At 33.3% G+C, this 18,180-nt stretch overlaps 1 protein-coding gene across 4 annotated transcripts in view; it reads right to left on the bottom strand.

Moving 5' to 3' along the window:
* The window catches only part of LOC143253019 (dopamine receptor 2-like), a 115,012-nt gene that overhangs the window by 43,347 nt on the left and 53,485 nt on the right, over positions 1 to 18,180 (bottom strand). For 2 of the 4 annotated variants that reach the window (XM_076506076.1, XM_076506087.1), the window contains exon 2: positions 14,142 to 14,325. The exons of 1 other annotated variant lie outside the window; for it this stretch is intronic. The gene's annotated coding sequence lies outside the window, so the exon portion shown is untranslated. Of the gene's footprint in view, positions 1 to 11,444; positions 11,793 to 14,141; positions 14,326 to 18,180 lie in introns of those variants that run through there. One more of the 4 variants, XR_013029304.1, reaches the window with a different exon arrangement.

Here is an 18,180-nt window from a genome sequence, read left to right as displayed (position 1 = left end):
TTTTCACAAACATTTAAACTGTTATATAAGATATTGTCATTTTATATTTTAGTCGCTTTCTGTACACCTAATGCTATAAAAAGAATAGTTGCCTTAAGAATAACTTTAGCTCTGCCTTAAGAATAACTTTAACTCTGCGAAAACACTGCTAAATAACCAATGATCAGAATAAAAAAAATCAAACATTCATTCAATTCTGGTGGTACTTTTAAGGTACGTTTTTGATTAAGTACTCATGAAAAGTACTCGATATATGTGTGTATGTATACATACAGCAAGAGCGAATGTTATAAGAAACAGTTTTTACCCATGCTGTTCATTCTCTTTCAACTTTACGACATCACTAAAATTCCTTAGGGTTTCGTTCACTAATGAATACGCATGTTTAACGTGAAATAAGGTGTTTTGAATTAAACATAACGTAATATATGTGACAGTTTAATTTAAATCATCACTTGCAAATGGTTTAGAAACACGTGGTAACAGTTAGGCAGTATTATACTTCGTCAAATTACAGCAAAGTTAATCATGTGTTGTAGGAGTTAAAATTCAGAAGGTAATTTGTTTTATTGTCCTGGAGAGCTTTTACAAGTTGTCCATTATGATCAAAGGATTTGAACAGTAGCTGACCATCAATAGCGAGATTGTATTAGGCTGTAAATCACTGGTTTGAAAGAATACAGAAAGAAAAGTATAAACCTATTGGATGCTTGTGTTTAAACTAGCTGTTTCCTTCCGAAGTCCAGCCATAAGCATACGAATTACCAAATAATGTTCCATGTTGTCAGTCTTATCACATATGGAGCAACCAATACGGGCGAACCAAAATAGATTAAACAACTTTTTAAATAAAAAATAAGTATAAATATTTTAAAATTATGTTGTTGTTTTTCTGTAGAATTGGACTCTACTACTCAGAAAACTGTACCCCAAATAGAGATGTCTTGACTATTTCAATTAACAATTTTGTTCTAATTTAAATAAGGCGTCTAAGGCAACAATGTAGACTCGTTTGAAAATCTGTCAGAAATTTTGAGAGAAACGTTGAACATTGCCTATCAAAAACTGCAACAAAAGAGAAGGTATATTTGAACCAAGATATTTTAAATTTTCATCACTCCTTAGTGATTTGAAGATTATATCACTAACGAATTCAATCTATAGAAATTTACTGTTTGCTGTTCAAGAGATACCATAACAAAGCACTTAGTGTTATTTTAAATAATAAGACTAGAGTATTATATTCATACTTAATTCTATTATATGTACATTTTAACTATTTAAGAATGAAAATAATCAAGCAAATGACGTTGAACAATTGGTAATATAAATTAGTATGTTTTAAGGCATTAGGGTTTAAAACGGTGGGGTTGTAGAAAAGTATTATAAATTAAAATGATAGGATGAAGACTTATATGAGAGTTCAAAGAAAGTGTAAGTTTGAATATATTTTATTTGTCGTAAAGTGAGAGACTTGTAAAAAGAAAAGTAACAAAAGCTATGAGGATTTTCAAAGATTATAATGTAAAGACTTAAAGAGAAAACGATATAGAATGTTCGAGGACTTAAGGAGATTAGTACGAAATCGTTCAAATATTTGATATCTAGATATGGAAAAATTTGAACTTAAAATAATTTACAGGATATGTGTTTAAAACTCCAAGAATGTCAGAAAAGGAAGGAACTTACATAATTGAAAATGTAGAAAAGTTTTCAGTTCAAAACGTTTTGATGAGGCTTATTTTAAGGAGGATGGAAGGATTTAAAGATGTGTAGATGAAGAAAAGTTTGGTATTTCTTCATCTTGTGTTTAGGAAACTGGAAGCATTTTAAGATGTTTAGATGTAGAAACTTGTGAGAATTTAAATGAGTTTAAATATATAAAGATCTAAAAGATTAATATGTTTGTACTTAGGAAGATGAATGATTTAAACAAATTCCGTGCAGGAAGCTCTAAGAATTTTAAACAGTTTGAATGCAGGAAGGGTTAATAATTTTGTGTTTTAGATGCAGTAATAAGTGAAGGTTTAAATGTATTTCTATGTAAAAAATGTCAAAGATTTACAAAATATTGAACATCGAACGCTCTATCTTTTTAAAAGTGTCAAAGTTATAGGATTGGTTTACGACTCAATGAAGAAAAGGTAATAAAAGTTTCGAGGAATTAAACTCATAAAGGTGAAGATAAATATGAATATTTAAATAAGTTAAAATGTAGAAACGTTTAAAAATTCAATCAAGGACCAATGTAAACAGCATTAGAATTCAGTTATATTTGAGAAATAGAAGTTTGAAGAATTTAAATATATTTAGATAATAACATTTTTTAATATAACTACAACTACATCTCATTGTAAGATATTGTGAAAGCTGGATAGATACATAAAAAGTTGAATAATTAAGTACACGAAGGTAGAGGTATTGAAACATGTTCAATATAAAAGAAAGAGGTAGAAATTTTAAAAAGGTTTGTAGTATAAAAGGATATCAAGATAAATTTATATGGAAAAAAATGTAAAGGTTCTGTTTTTCTAAGATCTTTTGAGAGTTTAATGATGTTTAAAGACATAAGAATGAGGGTATGGAGGCTGATAAATGTTTAGAAATAAAAATATGAAGGGTTTATTAATGTATTTATACAAAAAGGTTTGTAGATTTAATGGCCGGTAAATATATAAATATGAGAGAAAAGATTTTTGGATGAAGTAAACTAAGAGTTGAATGATGTTTCTGACACATAAAACTGTGAAAGTTGAATAGTGTTTAAATATGTAAACGTGGAAGAATTTAAAGATGTTAAGTGTAAAAGGGATTTGAGTATTTATTTTTACTTAATGATATTTCTATTTAAGGAGATCGGACCATTTGAAGGTATTCAACTGTAGAAAGATACAAATAAAAGAAAGATAGTAATATTTTGAAACTTTAGATATAAATATGGAAAGATTTAAAACTACCAGATTATATACCCAGTGTACTGAAAATTATGAAATGTAATACACGTCTGGTAAATTCATTTTTTTATTTTCATTTTAAAAGCTGGAACACTTTAACACTCCAATAGTTAAATAGGCTAATCGTTGGAACATTTCGTTCGTCCAAGAAACACATCCACGGTGGAAGGTGAAATAAGAAACTTTTATTAAATTTTTTTCACCACATCATTTATCATTTATGCGCATTAATGTAAATGCCAAGACTAGTAAATTCTAACTTAGATGGCGCTTTTATCGTTTCAATTAAATTTTAAAATTGATATATCATTTGATACAGAACCTTTAACAGTATCTTGAATATTAAGTTGGCAAGAGGAAACAAATAATTATGAATTGCCTTTCAATTTTCTAGAACTGTTCTTTTCTCCATAATATTTTGCTTTTACATTTTTTTTCAAGATAAGATTGATTCATGTTTATAAAAATAAAAACGGTTAAATATAGATAGCCTGTTTAGCTTAGATTACAATAGTAGTTGCAATTTAACTTGCCACTGTAAACAAAATGTTTTCGTTAAAAAAATACATCTCAAAGAAATTAATTTGAAAATAATTTAAAACAGGAGAAAAGGAGTGAACGTCGTTGAAGCCTCGCAACACACTAGAATAAACAGATCCTTATATCTATACAGGCTATTGGTGTTCACCCACTGATACGGATGACTAGCCATTTCTGTCCCTGTACAATAGTATCTAATATAGCGTGCTATAAATAACTTGTAATCAGTAACACAATCATCCATTGCTCATGTGAAATCAAGGTCGTCCATTCTTTACAACATCATCCATCATTTACCAGCCGTCATGCGCTCAGATCTTACCTCCTTTAAAGATAGATACTCATGAAAAACAAAACATATCTAAAGCGAAAGTCATTGTCTTCCGATCGTACTGTAAGAAAGGTCAATATGTTTTTTTAACCTTTGCATTTTCTACTTTCATTATTTTTACAGCGTGTAGCAAGATCTGAAAACGAATGCATGCAGAACTGGTTAATCTTTTTGAAAATACAGCTGCTAAATAATTAAATAATTGTGTAAAATGCTTTCACTAGATTAACAAATGGTTATTTCTCTTATCCTGCATAATCATAAATTTGCTTTGTTTTCAAGCTTCTGTAATTTCTAAAGTATACTCAAACCGTCACTTTCACACGACACGGTAAGTACATTCATCATAAAATTATTCATTACGCTTCACCAACTTAATCTACTGTAGTCTGTAACAGTTGCTGTTAAGCAGTTTGCTAGCACGAATAGCGTTTTAACCACCTACGGTGCTTGTCTATCTCAACTTGCTTTAAGAGCCGTGCTAATATGTGGTTAACATATTATTATATATTCGTCTTCGTGTTCACTTCGAAAATTTTATTAATAATTCTACAATTTAATGGAACTCAGTATGAGTTGATAGATTTTATATATAAGAGAAACTCGGGCATCTATATTTAATGACTGTATGTGACGAAGTGGCCTGGCATGGCCATGTGGTTAAGGTACTCGACTCGTAATCCGAAAGTCGCGGGTTCGAATCCCCGACACACCAACATGCTCGTCCTTTCAGTTGTGGAGGCGTTATAATGTGACGGTCAATTCCACTATTCGTTGATAAAAGAGTATTCCAAGAGTTGGCGGTGAGTGTTAATGACTAGTTGCCTTCCCTCTAGTCTTACACTGCTAAATTAGGGACGATTAGCGCGGATAGCCCTCGAATAGCTTTGTGCGAAATTCAAAACAAGCAAAGAAATCGTAATCCAAAAACTTCTCTCTTCAATAATAAAACTATTTATTTGTCAAATACGCTTCTTAAAAAACGTTATATTTTTGCATTTTATAAATTTAATTCTATTTACGAGTTTTAGTTTAATGAGAAACATATTAATATTATATTCTACAATTGCAAAGAAAATTTTGAACTTTTTAAAAATTTACTTATGTTCAGAAATGAATTTTGTTTCTTTGTAGTTAAGTACGAAGCTACACGATTTGTTTGTTTGTTTGTTTGTTTTGGAATTTCGCACAAAGCTACTCGAGGGCTATCTGTGCTAGCCGTCCCTAATTTAGCAGTGTAAGACTAGAGGGAAGGCAGCTAGTCATCACCACCCACCGCCAACTCTTGGGCTACTCTTTTACCAACGAATAGTGGGATTGACCGTCACATTATAACGCCCCCACGGCTGGGAGGGCGAGCATGTTTGGCGCGACTCGGGCGCGAACCCGCGACCCTCGGATTGCGAAGCGCACGCCTTAACGCGCTAGGCCATGCCAGGCCTGAAGCTACACGAAGTGCTGTCTCTGCTCTGCCCACCACGAGTATCGAAGCTCGGTATCTAGTGTTGTAAGTCCGCAGAAATAAATCATGACAATGCCAGATTAATCCTATGCAATAGCGACTTTTTCTTATTTTCAACTGTTTTTTTTTTCAAACTTTTATGCCAATTTCTCATAAATTTTATATAACTTTGTAAGAAAAAAAATCGAAATTATTTTTCTAAACAGAAAATAGAACGAAGCGCAAAATATGAAATATGAAGACCGCACAAAATATAAAAGAAAATTTTTAGTGTATAGTGTTGGCAAGTTTCCAACTTTTTCTGCCATTTTGTCTCCGGTCTTTTGACATCTTATTTAAAAAAGAACTAATCTCAGAAAATCCGCCCTTGTGTGGGAGACATTGGCACTACAAGTAAATTAGTCATTCTAAAATAAGCCCGTTTGTTTAGTACGTCCTTGTCGGCAAAGTTAGTCTAAATTTGTAAGGTACGTTACCGCTCATTTTTCATCATGTCTAATAGGATTGCACTTTCTTCTTGAACAGCAAACAGGCTTTTAGGAACTGATAAAAGCTGAAACGATTCACACCAGCTGGCGCAAATACAAGTTACAGGACAACAAAGTTTAAGTTTGTTTGTTTGTTTTTTGGAATTTCGCACAAAGCTACTCGAGGACTATCTGTGCTAGCCGTCCCTAATTTAGCAGTGTAAGACTAGAGGGAAGGTAGCTAGTCATCACCACCCACCGCCAACTCTTGGGCTACTCTTTTACCAACGAATAGTGGGATTGACCGTCACATTATAACGCCCCCACGGCTGGGAGGGCGAGCATGTTTGGCGCGACAGGGATGCGAACCCGCGACCCTCAGATTACGAAGCGCACGTCTTAACGCGCTAGGCCATGCCAGGCCCACAAAGTTTAAGATGATAGCACTAATATTAAACACTAATACTTCCTGTATTGATATTTATTCTTCAGTTTTGTTACGTGTTCATGAATCGCACGTATAAGACTATCAAAGATTATGACTTAATTTCTCCAAAGCTTAGATTTAAACATTGAAAGTGACAAAAGAAACTGACCGTTAAAAACTTTCTCTACAACTTGGAGAAAATGTTAAGGAATAATTCTACGTGTTTTGAAATAAGATCTATTTTATTTTTATATTTCTTTTCAGACTTAATTAAGCATAGAAATATCATGACTACCAGTAGCTGAGTTTTCAAAATAATTTAATCGGTAAATTAGTTGAACATTTAAAAGCAATGATTTCATCTTACGCGATACGAAATTTGTTAATCTTAACAATGCCAATATTAAAATATGATGTTGATGGATGTTTTCACAGAAATCGTGTATTTCAAAATTTTGCGCACAGTTATACAATGGGTATCTATTCGTAGTCACTCCAAATTTTGAAATAACAAAATAGAGGGACGGTAGCTTGTCAACAGCAATTACAGTCATTTCTTAATCTGCATTTATTTGTTCGAATAGTGGATTTTGACAGTCACTTTTATAACGCACAGACGGCCCTAACATCGCATTTTGAAAAATTAAGAAATAGCTAATCAGTGCTGTGTCGAAACCTTTCTCGTTTTTATTGTGTCTCCATATTTTTGTTTTTATTTAAAAAACCCTGAAAAACGCTATCTCTATTCTATTCACCACACGGATTTAGCCCCAATTTTCAGTGTTATAAGCCCTGAATGTTACTGAAGAGCCACCAAGATCGATTCTCAATAAATTCTAATTAATATTTGTTTTCATTAGGTCGCTGCTTCTTCAACTACTACATACAATCTATTTGTCAATTACTTTCTTCTACCTGTTGAATATCGATGGAAAACGCATCTAATTTTGAACAAAATCTTTTTAAATGTTTCATTTATTAGTATGGGCAGAATATCTTCAGAAAAGGTATTTGTACACAGTATTTAGTTTTTAAACATCGCGCAAACATACACGAAGGCTATCTGAGCTAGCCATCACTCATTCGACAGTGTAAGACTAGTTGGAAGGCAGCTAATCTTCACCAACCACCGCCAACTCTTGAGCTACTCTTTTACAAATAAATAGTGGGATTGATCGTCACATAAAACGGCTCCACTTCTGAAAGAGCGAGCATGTCTGGTGTGACGGGGATTCGAACTCGCAACCCTTGGATTACAAATCAAGCACCCTAAGCACTTGGCCAAAAGTATTTAATAACTGAAGCAGAAAAACTAATGTTTCTGTGTATTTTAGGTTAAAATGTATTAAATTGTTGTGTTACGATTGCAGAAATAGTAAGGTTATTAGTAATCAATTCTATGTTTCTAGCCTACATAAACGTTTCAAAAGAATAAAAGTATTAGTTGATATAGCTAACAGAAAATACTAACGTGAAGTATTTACACAGCCCGTTGTATGTAAATAAATCCCTTGGTAAAAACAGAAACATAAGGATATTAAACACAGTGAGTTGAGATTAAACAGAATTGCTAAATAAGTTGAGTACGTTACATTAAAACGAATTTAGAGTTCCGGTCATCCTCTGTTTGACAAACATGCATCTTGATAATAATCCTGCAGCGTAGTTTTCGCTCAAAAGGTTTGTTGTAAGTTTGTCACATTCATATGATATCATTCCTCCTTTCTTTCTTTTCTTAATCCACTTAATGTACGAGGACAATAGTTTCTTAAAAATCTGATCAAACAGAAATCCATTAAATGACCTAACAAGTATGTCTTTGTATGGAATACATTCATTCCAATACATTTCCTAACTGATTAACATTTGCAATGGATAAACGGATATGTCATGGAATCAACTTCTCACGATTTGTTTAGCTTTTCTAGATGGAAATTCTTTTTCTTCACGTTGCGTGTTTTTGTATGGGGCATGTGGACGAATTTTTCCATTACAATTGGTGTTATTAATTTCTCATCTATTACAAAACGCTGCACTTTGCTTACCATGGCTATATTGCGACTTGTTGCAGGTCTCTTTGTGGGTAGTCCATGTGGCAGGATGATCCATATTCTATTGTTTTCCAATACTGCTATTAAATCACCGTCTTGTAAATTCTAAATCCCCTGATATGAGCACATTTTTGTGGACTGAGTATATGAATATTTTGCGCCTGAAGTAACTGTTACATACCCTTCCTAAAACCGATCAACGTTTAGTATCATATAACCTGTTTGTTTGAGTTTCGCGCAAAGCTACACGAGGGCTATCTGCGCTAGTCGTCCCTAATTTAGCAGTGTAAGACCAAAGGAAAGGCAGCTAGTCATCACCACCCACCGCCACCTCTTGGGCTACTTTTTTACCAACGATTGACCGTCACATTATAACGCCCCCACGACTGAAAGAGCGAGCAAATTTGGAGTGACGGAGATTCGAACCCGCAACTCTCAGATTACGAGTCGAGTGCCTTAACCACCTGGCCATGCTGGGCCATAAGATAACCTAAAAAATGTCCACTGGTAACGCCTATCGGGCCATCAGATAACCTAAAAAAAAGTCCACCGATAACGTAGTCTTTCCGCTAGTACAGTGCTAAGTCTACGGATTTACAACGCTAAATCAGGGGTTCGATTTCCCCTCATTGGGCTCAGCAGATAGCCTAATGTGGCTTTGCTATAAGAAAAACACACGTATACCGGTAACAAAATGTAGTTTTGATACATATTAGCTGCGGTGGTCACGTGATTTGCTGATTTAAATATTCAAAATTGTTTTTATATTACGTGTTCAACCTTCTTTATTCCCTTGTAAAAAAAAATCTAGCAAGTGAAAAAATATGTAGCTATATGTACGACTTCGTAAACTCTTACTAGTTATTACTCCTAACAAACGACATTTCGCGCTTTGGCTTCACTAAGGGCTATTACTAAAAATATAATTATTAAATAGATAACTGCCGTCCCTGGCATATGACACACTTATTTACGATTTGGTAAACCTTACAAGTGATATACAACATTCAACCTAGTAATCCTAATGATTTAGCACGTCCCGGCACAACGGTACGTTTGCAGACTAAAAACGCTAGAATCTGGGTTTCGATACCAGTGAGGGGGCAGAGTACAGATAACCCATTGTGTTGTTCTGTGCTTAACTTTGAAACAAACAAACCTAACAATTTGTGTATGTGTGTGCATAGCCACATTGTCTTGTGTCCTTTGTTCACGTTCTAGCAAGGGTATCGGCTGATATCAAAACCTGATTTTTAGCCAATAATCTAGCATAAGTGACTTAATGAGTTGACAGTTCTGAAGAACGACATATGACATTGAGGTATTAGCGTACATAGTTCTTGTATGAATTGTGCAGAATACTAGTTTCAGAAGCCGTGATACAACCTGTTTTATTGACTGATAATAAACCTGTAGTGTGCAGGAAACCAAGGTGTAAACCATTGTTGAATCTGTATTTTTGTGTTTACATGTTGTGTACTAGATTAAGTACGTCATTACGTTGGGATGGCTAAAATTCTAGAAACCGCCTGTATCAGGAAGAAAGGAGAATACAATATACATTCTAACCAAGTTGGTGAGTTAAATCCTTAAAGTGCAGGGTTGGTACTTTCGAACGCCAGTTTCAAGCGTGTGTTTTTCTGATAGCAAAGCCACATCGGGCTATCTGCTGAGCCCACTGAGGGAAATCGAACCCCTGATTTTAGCATTGTAAATCCGTAGACTTACCGCTGTACTAGCGGGGGAAGCAGTTTCAAGCGACCCATTTTTCTTGATAGGTATCATTCAACAGCAGGTTAACCTCCACGTAACGTCTGGTACACATAATCCAGTTGGATTATCTGGGACAAGCGGGGCAGTGTGTTGTATTCAAAAACACGACAGCATGACGTGTGTCAGTATCGAACTTTCAACCATCCATCTGACTGCAAATCCAAAGCGCAAAGTCATTAAGCCACACAGTTTACATAAATAACATAATTGGTGAAATATTGAGTTAATGGGTAATGAATACAGTTCAATGTCAGTAAGTGAGTTACTCAGAGTTATTGCGTCTACTTGTCTCTAATTCTGTTAGTCAGTGATTTAGTAAGTCTGTTTCTGATGGATCAATAAGTACATTAAGCCTACATTAGTTTTAGTGTTTCTGATGCAAGGTTTGTTTGTGAAGTTAGGCCTAAAAATGAATATAGCCTGCAGCAATTGTCATTAAGAAGATGAATTAATACATTATCATTACCTAGACTGGACTTCAGATTCCATTTACAAATCAATCGAAAAGAATACGCCCAACGATAAAATACGTTATTTCTTTTTTTTATATTTTGTCTCTATTAGTTTATATTCTACAATATAAAATTCAAATGAAAGTTATTTGAATCTAACTTAAATATAAACGGTTATCTCTATTTGAAGTCTGACATAATGAGATATCATAATCATTTTTATAATCGAACTGTTGATATCGTTTCAAAGTTAGACTTAGAAGTAATTCGTTTTTGATAAATTAATCCATTTTAGTGCTAATGATATATGTTTTCACACAGTATTTATTTTCAGACAATACTGATAAGAAGGTACCAATTCACAAAATGATATACGACATCTACGATATTTGACATGCTTGTTTAAAACTGCTAAATTAGTCCCCTTAAAAGATCAAAGAAAGAAGAAAAAACATATGTCAAAAGACGTTGTACTAAAATGTATCATGATACATACAATTTTAATATAACAAATATGTATATAATTCAGAAACAGACTTAAAAGTTTGTAACAGTATTTGTTTTTCTCCGAGAACTCTGTTCTTCAGCAATAAACCTGAGGACTTATAACTCTAAAAATTTGTGTTCGATACTCGTGGTAGGTATAGTACAAACAACCCATTGTGTGTCTTTGCTGTAAAATAGACGAACTGAGAATTCTATTTAACATTGTGCATTAATTTACATTGTTATATGGTTATTCGTATATTTGACATAGCACTCATAAAAGGCATACATTTTATAAAAAGGTATAAAACGTTGACTCTTGTATTTTTTAATATAATTTTCTTAAGAGTCATTTGTTTATTTCATGAACATCTAAATCTTTCTAGCGAGAAAATGGTTTGTTGATGTTGGTTAAATATCTAATAATAGCCAAGAAAGATTCGTCAAAGAATAACTTTAAGCCCATATTATAGTTTTTAAACAAATCTTAATCGAAGGAGAGTAAGTAACTTCAGTTTTATTCACATTCAAAATATACTGTTTAAAAAATAGTAATAATAATTGTGAACAAAGCAAAGCCGAGTATTCAGCAGTCCGTATTGAACTGCATCGGGAATTATCTTTCGATAATCCGACTGATGAACACAGAATTCGAAATCATGGCACACTGCCAAGTTCGATGAACAACATGCGCTTAGATTTCTGAGCTGATCTTCTGTCTTGTTTCTCGGTGACAATTTTTGATAATCCCTCTAAAACGTGAGATATCTTGAAAAGAGCATTAACCATCTTTCTCTTCTGTTTTCATGGTATTGGTTCATTAAACCACAAATATGTTCCCTTTTAATCCTACAGAATAAATCATAAAAAGTTCATAGTCAAAAAATCAATACATGACGAACATCTTTGTTTTGTGCTTGGTTTATCACTTCTTCCCTTTTTATAATTCTTTCTCTGTTGTATAATTAACGGACTTGAGTCGAATACTAAAATATTAGAAAACATTAAACAACGGGCGGACATCGAAATTCAAAAGACACATTCTACAAGCATAGACCCTGCATGGCCAGATGGTTCGGGTGTTCAACTCGTAATCTGAAGATCGCGGGCTTGAATCTCCGTCATACTAAACATGTTCACCCTTTCCGCCGTAGGGGCGTTATTACGTTACGGTACGTCCCACTATTAGTTGGTAAAAAGTAGCCTAAGAGTTGGTGGTGGGTGGTGACGATTAGCTGCCTTTCTTTAATTTTTACACTGTTACATAAGGTACGGTCAGCGCAAACAGCCATCGTGTAGCTTTGCGCAAAATAAAAAAACAAACTAGAAGTATACAATCTAGAAGTATACCACAACTTTATCCAACGGTTTCAAGACAAACACAGATATAGCAAGCAGCATAGTAAAAAGTAATACTGGGTTGTAATTTTAACTTTGATATCTCAGAATGAAGGTGTTTTTAGAACAATTGTAAGTTCATAATGTTTGTCCCACAGTGACGTACAACGGAAAGACAAAACTATGTACTGTTTTATTCAGTATAAGACTCTTCTCGTTTTGCATTGAATAACTTTCTTTTGATATGCGCGATGTTGCCATGTCATGTTTCAAACATTTTGTTATGTATGTATAACGAAACAATTAAATGACATTACTGTATTGCTTATGATATTTCAAGCCTGTCAGCCTTCTTGCAATGCAAAGTAACTTGTCGCAAGTCACAGTTGTATTTCTGTACCGCTCACCGATATTAGAATTGTCAAATTTCTCGCTACTTGACAACATTGTAAGAAAAGTACGCAATGTAACCTTCCAAAGATTACAGTAATATTTTGGTATTATTCACAAACTTACAACTACGTGTTTCTTTGACAAAACTTTGTAGAATGAACGGCAACTGCCTGTTGTGGAGACACAAGTGTAGACGATGACGTTTCGAAAGAATTCCGCCTTTCGTCGTCCTATACACTTGTAGTAATATCTTGAAAGTTTAGATATAAATATGGAAAGATTTAAAACTACCAGATTACATACCCAGTGTACTGAAAATTATGAAATGTAATACACGTCTGGTAAATTCGTTTTTTTATTTTCATTTTAAAAGCTGGAACACTTTAACACTTCAATAGTTAAATAGGCTAATCGTTGGAACATTTCGTTCGTCCAAGAAACACATCCACGGTGGAAGGTGAAATAAGAAACTTTTATCAAAATTTCTTCTCCACATCATTTATCATTTATGTGCAATAATGTAAATGCCAAGACTAGTAAAGTCTAACTTATATGGTGCTTTTATCGTTTCAATTAAATTTTAAAATTGTCTTTCGTCGTCCTCTACACTTGTGTCTTCACAACAGGCAGTTGCTGTCCATTCTACAAAGTTTCATCATAAATACTCTGCCTGAACAATCTATCAGAAAATACGTATTTCTTTGTTGCCGAACAGCGAAGTAAAAGCTTTAACTAAATTGACTCTTTCTTTTTCTTATACATTTTTAATGAACGTCGGGAATATGTTCCTAGTTCCTATTTCGGTAGACTGAAACAAACTATTCGTTGGTACTGTTAGAAGCTTCAATTTTCATTTTCATCTTTGTCATAGTTGTATCATAGAGCTTATCCAAGACGTAATCCAACTTGTTCTAACGTTATCACGATAAAGTATTAAATTATAGTACAGTACATATCACGCTAATGAACTTTACAGTCACGCTTGATCTTCGAGCTTTGTTTTCATTCCTACACAAATACTTTGTGAATAAAAACAGTCATTAGTTGTTTACGAGGTGGAGCAAAATACCTAATACCCATTAAACTGACTTATTTTCAACATTTGTAGCTGGACACATTATGCGTCCTTTTATCTTTTATTCTAAGCAGCTTGACAGTTAGAACAAAAAATATGTTTTTAGTTATCTCTTATTGTTGTTGTTCTATTGTAACATTAGAGTGATTAATATGTTTGTCGTAATTTTCTTTATTAGAATATTAAGGCAATGTTATAGTTTTTTTAGTTGAAATAACTAAAAACAAAACGTTATTTTTCTTAATTGTACCTACCCTTAAAAATCTGTAAATTTCCTGTATAGTTTAATGATTTTATACGTCTATAAAACGGCTGCTTCTCTCGCAAATGAATCTTTCACTTCATTTCTATATAATAATTAACATAAAATGTAAGAATACAGCCACTCGTACCTCTTAATATACGTTTCCATAAGTAGTTAATATGGCCTCCATAAGAGATCGGCTGAATTTAGATCGTTTTCTCAGGTTGGAACGCCGTCTTTTTTAGCTACGTCACGGACCTGTCTTATTTGTGCACACAGCTTCCAGAAACACAGAGTTAAGTCAATTTAGTTCCTCTCGTGTCTGACAGAATCTGTTGGTGAATAAAATGACAGCGCCTCCTGTTTATTTTATCTTTGAATTTGGGAACACTTTGTTTGTTTAAACTTTTATTAACGTATTTTGATTTGTAAATCGACGTCTTAAGGGAATCTCTCCCAGATCGAATTACAAGCTGAACTTTGTTCTATTTATATAAAGAACTGTACCGAAGATACCTTTTAAACGTATTTATTCGTTTAGTTATTTAATTATCTCTGAAAATAAACAGAAGAGTAATCGAAAAAAAGTAAAATATATTCAGTGTTGTAAGCGAAGACAAGAACGGAAACTAATTATGTGCAATAAGAACTGTCCACTATGTACTACACTCATTCAGTTAAACAGTTGTATTACGCGCAATAAGAACTGTCCACTATGTACTACACTCATTCATTAAAACAATTGTATTACGTTCAATAAGTACTGTTCACTATGTACTACACTCATTCATTAAAACAGTTGTTGGTTATTATTTATTAACTCATAGATATTATAAAAAGTAGCATTTAATACGTGTTTCTAATATTGAGAAACGGCAAAAATACATAAGAATTTGAGATTTCTACAAAGTAGGATGTAGTTGTGTTCATTTAATAAACAGTGTATGAACTTAGGAATTTTTTACAGAAAACGTTGATTTCTTAAAAAGCACAATGAAGGAGCTACTCGATCTTTTCTCTTTTATATCGTATTATGAATACACACACACATATATATATATATACCAACAACTTTATCAAAACAAGACCAGGGCTAGCAAGCATCACACGCAAAAGGCAGACAAGTAAAACGTGACAGTTGATAATGTACCTCAGTTTTTTTTGTTTTTTTGGAATTTCGCACAAAGCTACTCGAGAGCTATCTGTGCTAACCGTCCCTAATTTAGCAGTGTAAGACTAGAGGGAAGGCAGCTAGTCATCACCACCCACCGCCAACTCTTGGGCTACTCTTTTACCAACGAAAAGTGGGATTGACCGTCACATTATAACGCCCCCACGGCTGAGAGGGCGAGCATGTTTGGCGCGACTCGGGCTCGAACCCGCGACTCTCAGATTACGAAGCGCACGCCTTAACGCGCTAGGCCATGCCAATGTACCTCAGTAGAACAAGTTATCCGAAGAAATAGAACTTACACATTGGTAGCAATACACCAATATGTAAATGAGAGTTAACTTCTGTTCGCAAGCTTCACAAGTGAAGAATAAAACTGAAATCTAAAAACAGATATGGGTGATAAAGTCCGCAACGTTCTGAATGTAATGTTTCAATAAAGAGTTGACCATTTCCTTCTCAACAACCTTACATTCTATATATCTTTTGTTCTCTTAGTCGGCTTTCTTTCCAGCTAAAGCAAACTCAGTGTTTATATTTGGAATTCCTTCACACACGATTTTTCTCGGCTAAACGTATCCTAATATATAATACATAGATCACAATAACTGCTGAAGTTCTTTTGTAGTACATTAGAGCCAAGTTGTGATAACGTCTCTTCACTACTGTGTCCCAGACTTAACACTTAAGCTTCAAGTCTGTAAAAGGAAGGCAGTTACATTTGTGCTTTCTTGGTATTCCGAATCTGTTCTTTGACAAACATCCAAAACTGATGTAAATTTCTTTACAAGTGATTCGTAGATAGCTAGTTTAAACTGAAAAGTTTTGCAAGGACTGATCCAGTTGTTCCCTGTGTTCCACCTCAAGAAGTAGTAAAGTTTCAAGTTCTGCGTATGTATATATGTGGTTAAGTTTAGCTGTAAGTTATATAAATTTCACAATGTATTTGATTATGGAAAAAATAACTTACTGTGTATTTACTGTTACTTATTATGATTTATCTCAGACGGGTCTCCGATTTATTATGTTACGTACAGTATTACGTATTAAAAATTCAAATAACCGAAAATCTGAATATGAATTTAGAAGTTAATTGAATGTCAATATGTATCAAATTTATGATATTTTTCAACAAGATTGATATACACAATTTTCTTTCTTAACACAAATATATTTTAATATACAAATATCAATACAATGTATAATAGCGATTATTACAATAGCTATTACAAATAATGATTTATATACAAGAATTGTACAAATAATAGTGAGTCTTATATCTAATACGGAATTGAGTCTTTTATCGACGTTTACGGAGAGCAGATTAATTCTATTTTGATACAGCTGCACACCTTTCTTGACAACTAGCTAACTTGAAGCACATATAAGTTTTCACCGACGAGAATATCTAATGTCATCGTAGAAATGCTAACGTCCGAAGTTAATTCACTGAAGTTAAATGGTTTGTGATGTTCGAAACCTATAAACGTTCCTGGTCAAATATCTGTAGCTTTTCCGATTAATAACAAGCGTTTAATATGATTATATCTTCCAAGGTTTATAGTATACTGACTATAGATGACCAAACAATATTCTATTACTGTCTTTTGGTATCTTGTGATGACTTACTTTTATATGCTCATTTTGCAAAATTCTCGAAAGCTCAACAATATTTGAAGACATGCTAGTGTTTACGTAGAATGTATATTGTTGATTCTCACTCTTCTACAAATTTATAGAACAGACAGGGATTGTGCAATACACATCCAACAACATATGTGACATGCATCAAACTGAAACAAACGCAGATGTTAAAAGAAATGTAAATCCATTACATTATTAAAAATGAATGTCTATATAAATATGATATTACTTTCTGTTGTCTGTTGTATGTCCATGTAACTACTTTGCAAGGTGTGGATGGATTTTCGCCAAAATTGATATGGAAGCTCATCAAGTCCATGCAAAGATACACACAAAGTTTCGATTTCGCATTTTGTGGTTATTATGGACGTTTTTGCGTTTTTTACCACTATTCGTCCCTGTTGATGAACCTTTACCAAATTTGTAATGAAGGTTTGCTGGGTCCATGCAGAAGTACATGCAAATTTGCGGTTTCAAATTTCATGTTTTGCAGTTTTATATGCGTTTTGGCCTTTTTCACTATTACATATATAGGAAGCAACTTTTCATGCCCTAAAATAACCTTTCTTTAATCATAAACTTACTTAACTTTCATCAAAGGGTGGTACTCCAGTTAATTACAAATAAATTTATAAGTTCAAATATACCTTTTGTTTGTTACTAAGGTATGTGTTCTACCCACTGGGGATATCGATTACCCTAATTTTACTGCTCACCTACCAGGAAAATCGAATATACATTTACTAATTCAATAAAAAAAAGTTCTTCTATAATAAGATATTGAAACTAGTTTATCCATAAACTGAATATAGCGTAGAATTATTTTTATATCTATGTTGAAGAGTATGCAGGTTACGGAGATTTTGTATCATTGGTACGAATATCTAAAAAGGTATTTTTGTTCGATTCACAATAAAAACAAAACAATATGGTATGAAATAGAATATCGAAGTCGTATATAATATATATATATATATATATATATATATATACGCATACATATATGTCGTGTTCATATGGTCAGAATCAATTACTAAGGCATGGTCGAACATAAATGTAGTTATTTCAACATCGATGCATCTTTATGCGTTTGGTAATGCTTCAACTGATATTTTTTTTCAATCCAGTAAACATCAAAATCGATATGAGAGTGCTATTCATATTAAATTCCCTTTTATTTGTACTCGGCGTTTTAATAAGCAATGAAGCAAGGTCTGATTTTTTTCTGATTGTTGTTGCTTATTTTATCAGTTCCATTTGGTTTTTTGGTTATCATATAACAGTATATCCACGACTTACTGAGTAACTGCACTAGGTAATATGTCACAGTGAAGTTGCAATTTTTCACTGTAATGTTACTCTAATGACATAG

This window comes from Tachypleus tridentatus, chromosome 1 (genome assembly GCF_004210375.1).
Source record: "Tachypleus tridentatus isolate NWPU-2018 chromosome 1, ASM421037v1, whole genome shotgun sequence".
Classification (NCBI taxonomy): Eukaryota; Metazoa; Arthropoda; class Merostomata; order Xiphosura; family Limulidae; genus Tachypleus; species Tachypleus tridentatus.
The sequence above is the reverse complement of the archived record's forward strand: the minus strand, read 5'-3'. Positions and strand labels throughout refer to the sequence as shown.